This window comes from Cryptotermes secundus, unplaced genomic scaffold, assembly GCF_002891405.2.
Source record: "Cryptotermes secundus unplaced genomic scaffold, Csec_1.0 scaffold682, whole genome shotgun sequence".
Classification (NCBI taxonomy): domain Eukaryota; kingdom Metazoa; phylum Arthropoda; class Insecta; order Blattodea; family Kalotermitidae; genus Cryptotermes; species Cryptotermes secundus.
Genome location: NW_019730110.1, coordinates 1,256,380 through 1,262,983, shown reverse-complemented (window position 1 = coordinate 1,262,983; position 6,604 = coordinate 1,256,380). Strand labels below are relative to the sequence as shown.

General features: G+C 43.5%; 2 protein-coding genes across 2 annotated transcripts in view; one reads left to right on the top strand and one right to left on the bottom strand.

Annotated features, from left to right (window-relative positions):
• The window catches only part of LOC117282449 (T-box transcription factor TBX15-like), a 35,267-nt gene that overhangs the window by 15,804 nt on the left and 12,859 nt on the right, over nt 1-6,604 (bottom strand). The gene's annotated exons all lie outside the window — the stretch shown is intronic.
• The window catches only part of LOC111866213 (neuropeptide Y receptor type 1), a 439,022-nt gene continuing 435,772 nt past the window's right edge, over nt 3,355-6,604 (top strand). Inside the window, exon 1 of the mRNA XM_023854955.2 lies at nt 3,355-3,591. The gene's annotated coding sequence lies outside the window, so the exon portion shown is untranslated. The remainder of the gene's footprint in view (nt 3,592-6,604) is intronic.

The following is a 6,604-nucleotide window of genomic DNA, read 5'->3' as shown; positions in this document are numbered from 1 at the left end:
TAATAATAATAATAATAATAATAATAATAATAATAGTTTGCTGGGTTATATTACTTTGTTGTTCCGCAAGTAATTACCAGCTTACAGAGTTATCACTAATGAGCTTCTACCGTAAAGATGGACGCAGCAGGTTCTTCCGAAACGCCGCTAGCCACAAATAAGACCACAATTTTAAAGACATTTCTTTCAGTCACAGTGTGCTCTAATTCGGTAATAAATGGCCAGAACTTGCGGCTACATGTTGCCTTTCAGTAGGCGCGCCTGCGCTCTCAGACAGAGTGCGCGGAAGTCGCGTGTTCAGGAAATATATCCCACGTAATTGGCATGGAGGGCAATATCCCTACATTCTGGTTCATGTTAAGGGCTACTTCACACCAAGAAGCAAGGTGATTACTACCGTGCGTTACAACGTTAATTTACACGGCACTGCACACGGAAACGATTCCAATCATTGTACTTGCCGCATCGAGACAATTCAAATTACACCTTCACATTCTAGCAGAAAAAAGGAATCGATAAGTTCGTCACGAAACTACCCTATAGCGAAACACTCTCTCTAAAATTGGTTTGGAATAGAGACAATATTATTATCATAAAGAATATTTTTTTTCCTTGGCACTACAGCCCCAGTGGGCCTAGGCCTACCTCCATGAACTCCGTTCACTTTGGTTTTTCTAGATCTTACACATTCGGTAGGACTCCTTGGGCGGGTGATCAGCTCGTCGCAAGGCCTCTACCTGTACACAAACACAGAAAGACGCACACACACAAACTAGACATCCATGCCTTGAGTGGGATTCCAACCCGCGATCCCGGTTTTCAAGAGAGCGAAGACAGTACATGTCTTAGACCGCTCGGCTACCGTGACCGGCCATAAAGAATATACAATATATTTTTATAAATTCTTTTTATAATGATCATCAACTCGAAAGTCCTACTAGGGAGGCTGGCCTAGAAGTAAATGCAAGGAAAAATAATTAGGCCGAAGTGTCTATAGCCGATCACAATAGCCGCATGGTCTAACGTATGAAATGTCTTCGTCCGCTCGAAAGCTGGAATCGTGGGTTCAAATCCCACTCAAGGCATGGGATGTCTGTCCGCATTTATTCTGTGTTTGTGTTATCCTGTGTGTAGGTAGCGGACTTGCGACAGGGCTGATCTTCCTTCCAAGGAGTCCTATCGACTGTCTAAGACAGTGGTTCGCAAACTTTTTATTCTCTATTTTGGACTTTGAAGGACTCATATTTCATTTATTGTGCACTTAAATTTGGTCATTTTCTCTGAAGCTTTATACTAGAATATCATCGATTTACACAACTTCCGGTTCACCGTTGCACACTCACTAGGATTCTTCGTCTTCACTAGTCGTCTTCTGGCAACGGATCTCAAAACAGGAATTAACACTTCAGCTAACTATGAAGTCTCCTTGCTATTTCGTCTTCTATTACTCTGGAACCCCGGAAGAAATTTTTTTTCTGGACTCACTCCTCCAGTTATGGCTGACTCGTAACAGCCCCCTTAACTGATTCTGTCAAAGTCAAAGCTACATTGCGACTGACGGTCAGTAAGTAAGCCTTGGTGTCGAGCCCCATCTGGAACTCATGACCAGATATTTATTACAGTTTAACACTTATGGTCTTGCTTCTGTGGGGCGCCCTCTCTGACGAGAGGACGGGCCTGGCTCTTGCAGGCGCAGTTTTTCTCGGGTCCGAGTCACTAGGAAATAGCGACTCAAATTTGAGACTTCCCTTTTCGTCGCCTCCTACGACTCGCAGGGTCACGGTGGAGGTATTCGACCCCGCCTCCACACAGGTTTCCTGATTCTGTCAGAGTCAGAGTCAGAGTCAGAGTCACGTTACCACTGACGGTCAGTCAGTCTGTCTGTCTTGGTGTCGAGCCCCAGCTGGGGCTCATGACCTGATTCTGTCACTGCATTCACTTCTCTTATAAGCACTCCGCACAGACCCCACGGAAAATATCGTCTCTATTGTTGATAACGTCACCGCTTACACGGAAGTGTGTTTACCGAGCCGTTGCTTAGAAACGAGTCGCTTAACTCCGTTACTCCACCGCTGCTCGGCGCGGACGTAATAGAAAACACAGCCTCATCTATTGTTTGCGTAACATAACAACGGATTGTTTACGAAGAATCTGTCTTCGCGGGAACTTGTTCACAAACACGTTGCCTAGCAATGGGCGTACATGTAACAATATATACTTCTGTATCTATCGCTTTTCTCTTCTACAATTTCGAAGGTCAAATTTCTTTTATTCTTGAGCATTCTGTATCTAATATTTGAAAATTCTTCTTCAGCTTTCCATTTTGTCCCAATTCAGTATTAATTTCTGAAAGTGCTTGTTCTTCTACACAATTAGCAGAACTCCTTGAACGGGAGACCGGCACATCGCAAGGCCACGGCCTTCACATAACACAAGCGCAGAACAAACACGGGCAGCCATCCATATTCCGACTGATGATGCAGCCCAGAATTCAATTTTTTAGCGGTTGAAGAGTACAGGTCTTAGACTGCCAGATCGGCAAGTTAGAACACTGACTTTTCTGCTTTTTCTAGAGAACGCTCAAGGAAATAAGCATTTTTCATCTTGTATTTTTTAAATGCCGTTCAAAAGATAGAAAATATTGAACAATGTTCAAGGAACTGCCCCCGTGTAGTGACTAATTATATTCAGGGACACCGGGTTTCCTAGGATACTATCTAGTGCCTCTTACGTACAAACATTTTTATACGTTAACTGTACTTGCGAATATCTTAAAATGTAACGGAAGAACAAATAGGTTCGTGTGAATTATATATATATATATGTGTGTGTGTGTGTGTGTGAGCCGGGATAGCGCAGTAGGCATAGTGACTGGCTACGGGCTGGACGACCGAGGGGTCGGAGTTGAGCCCCTGTAGGGTCAAGATTTTTTTTTTGTACGCTGTCCAGTCGTATCTGGTGTCCACTCAGCCTCTTATCCAATGGTTACCGGGAATTCTTTCTCTGGGGGTAAAACGGCAGCGGCGTGAAACAGAGCAGTCACCTCCAGTGAGTGCAGAGGTCAAGAAAATGTGGATCTTACATCCACTCAGCCACACACCTTCATGGCGTAGTGCTTAATTAGTTAAACACAGGGGACGGCTTTGCCTTACCGTGTATATAATTTATTGTATTTTCCATCCTCGGTGATGATTTCCATCTGCTGCGAAACAACATATTAAAATGCCCAGTTATTAGCGTCTTAACGTACCACACCACGGCATAGTAGTACAATGCGTTTGGCTTACAGAAACTGACGACAGGTTGTCGAAATTTCACGAATGACCAACAGATGGAGACAGTAGACCGTTCGTGTCGGACTGTGACAGGGACAGTTGTGCTGCGTCTTTATAGGTTATCAGTCAAGATGTGAGTTAATAACGTAGTGTGGGATTGTGTTTCTTATACTTTATATTAATTAGTGAACTCAGAAAATATATTCAAATCCGATGTGAGGTCTTTGAAATATGAATTCGGTGCACCTAGAAGCAGGAAGGACGTGCTTCAGTGTTCCAAGAATCCCGGTAGAGGGGCATCACATTACAAGCGAAGGTAAGTGCATCTGCATCTGCAAGTAGGATGCAAAAGGCGGGTTTATACAGTGTGTCGGTATCAGTAACTTTCAAGAGTACAACACCGGGTATTGCTATTTACCTCAAAGACGTGGGATTAACTTTATGTTACAGGAGAAAACTCAGTTTAATTTATTTGGTTATAACGTAGTTGGTTGAGGCACTATGCTACAAACCGGAAGGTCGCGGGATCGAATCCCGATGAGGTAATTGGATTTTTTTTCAGTTTACCTAATCCTTCCAGTCGCCTTGTGGTCGACTCAGCCTCTAACAGAAATGAGTACCATGAATATTCTTGGGGGTAAAGGGCGGCCGGCGCGTAGGGCTGACAACCTTACCGCCATCTATGAGCCGATTGTCGAGAAAATGTGGGAACCCCAACATCTCACAACCCTATGGGCCTCCACGGCCTGTTACAGAGATAGCCTTACTTACTTACTTACTTACTTACTTTATGTGCTTTATTCTTTCGTTTGTCAAGTAACGGAAACGCTGTATTACACTATCCTTTTTTTATAGCTCTTGAATTGGTAGGTGCCGATCAGAGTGACCACGAGACCCTAGACATGAAATATCTTCTCCTTATTATTAAAGTACACGTCAATAATGCAACAATATAAAAGACGTCAAGAATATGTCACTCACTAAAAATGTATTTTAATATTTATAATGCTAAAATCATTAAAATGTCAGTAGGACACTAAAATTATATTTTATACATTAAAAGTGATTATCGAAATTTCTGAAATGTCTCTAGCTTTACATGTATTTTTTTCTACTTTTACATGTTTCAGCCTCACATGGGCCATCATCAGGTGATTTTTCTTTGCTTTTGGGGAGACCAATGCACTGTTTACTTGTCCACCGTGCTCCCATGCACGTCAATGTTTAGTTCAATCTCGTGACCAGTCGTTGCACTCTTTTGCGGCTATTGTAGATTTTGTGTGTCGTATTTTCTTGTGTATGTGTCACTGTTGCCGTCCAAGTCGTAGATTGGTGGACAATATTAAAAGGTAGCTTAGAGAGATAAGATAGGGTGGTATGGATTGAATCGATCAGGCTCAGGATAGGGACCAGTAGAGGGCTATTGTGTACACGCTAATGAACCTTCGGGTTCCATAAAATTCTGGAAAGTTCTTGAATAGCTGCAGAATTGGCGGCTTCTCAAGAAGGGCTCAGCTCCATGGGTGAGTTAGTGGAGAGCAGAGTTTATGGAATTCGTCATGCCAATAGTTTTAAACCTAAGAATTCTAAACAGCGTCATCAAATTGTGTTCAACGTGTTATAACCTATATGTACTCCACCGAAGTTTCTGCGAAATGCATCCTTTCAGACTTCCGGGTGGAACACAAAGCTAGGAAAGAAACCAGTAACAATCAAACGGTGAGCCTGCAATACGTTTCGGAGAAATGAATCGCCTCCTTTTTCAGGGTCGAGGAGTAAGCAAAGGAAGAAACCAATAATAAACAGGCGGTAAGCCTGAAATACTTTTCGGAAGAACTGACAGCCTCCATACTTAGGGTGGAAGAGTAAACCAAGAAAGAAACCAGTAATAATCAGGCAGCACGCCTGCGGTGCATTGTGGGGGAACTTGTCACTGCCATCTTCATAGTCGGAGAGTAACCCAAGGAAGGAACCAACAACAAACAGGCGAAAAGCATGCGATAAATTCCTTCGAAACGTCGGTAGATTTATACTCAGCTACATGTAGTTACAAAACCATGAAGACCATACTATTCAGCTGTTGTTTTTTTTTTTAAATTACCAATTGGCTTTTAAAACCAGTGAGTCTGTTTGATGTTGATTCTTATCTACAGATCAGACTAAAAATTACTTGACGTAATAGATACAGTTGGTGTACACGGTAGCGTAGTTGGTTGAGGCACTATGCTACAAGCCGGAAGGTGGCCGGTTCAATTCCCGATGAGGGCATTGAATTTTTCAGTTGACCTAATCCTTTCAGCCGCACTATGGCCCTGAGGTCGACTAGCCTGTAACAGAAATGAGTACGAGAAATCATCCGGGGGGTAAAAGGGCAGCCGGCGATTAAGGCCAACAATCTCACCGCCATCTGTGAGCGGATTGCCTAGGAAATGTGGGAGTCTCGACGTCTCACAACCCTCTGGGCCTCCACGGTCTTTCGCAAGGATAGCTTTACTTTTCTACCTTTTTAATAGGTACAGTTTCATGTTTGAGAACTACGTATTTATATGATCTTCCGTCCATTACTGTTTCGTTCTTATAAGTACGTTCTCGTTGTAGAGGCGTTTTGCCCCATTATTTGTTTAAGCCTGCTGGGCACATTCGACTGGAATCTGTCTACAGAGCGAGAAGTTGCTGCGCTCAGCTTGCGGCTAGGTGCCGTTGTGGTGTAATAAGAAACGTCGGGTTTATTTACATAAAGAAAGGAGGTACCTGACCGGCTGAGCGCCTTTAAGCTTCACAAGCAGGGCTCCTATATAGTTACACTGAGGCCCCAGAATGCAGTGTCATGCATCTTCATAATCCACACACTCTTCAGGCTTTTACTGTTTTATCTATTCGACACATTCGTTATTCCGTTCACAGGAATATTGGTGAAGTCCATCGGCTCTACGAACCAGGGCACGTCATAGCTCGTTCAGGCAACCTTACGGAAACATATCTAAATTTCCCTCCGACCTATGAATACTGTTGTAATTTGGAAACAGGATATAGTAACTTTCTAATGAAAGGCACTGGGGCAGGTTTTCTCGGTGTACTTCGGTTTCCCCTGCCAATCTTCATTCCACCAATTGCTCCACAATCACCCTCACCTATCATCTGGGGCTGGTTCAATAGGCCAGAAGTGGCCGCAGTAAAAGAGACATTTTTTAATGCTAGTGGGGTGGGACTAAGTCCCTTGTACTGCGGCCACTTCTGGCCTATTGTACGTACCAGCCCCAGATGATAGGTGAGGGTGATTGTGGAGCAATTGGTGGAATGAAGATTGGCAGGGGAAACCGAAGTACACC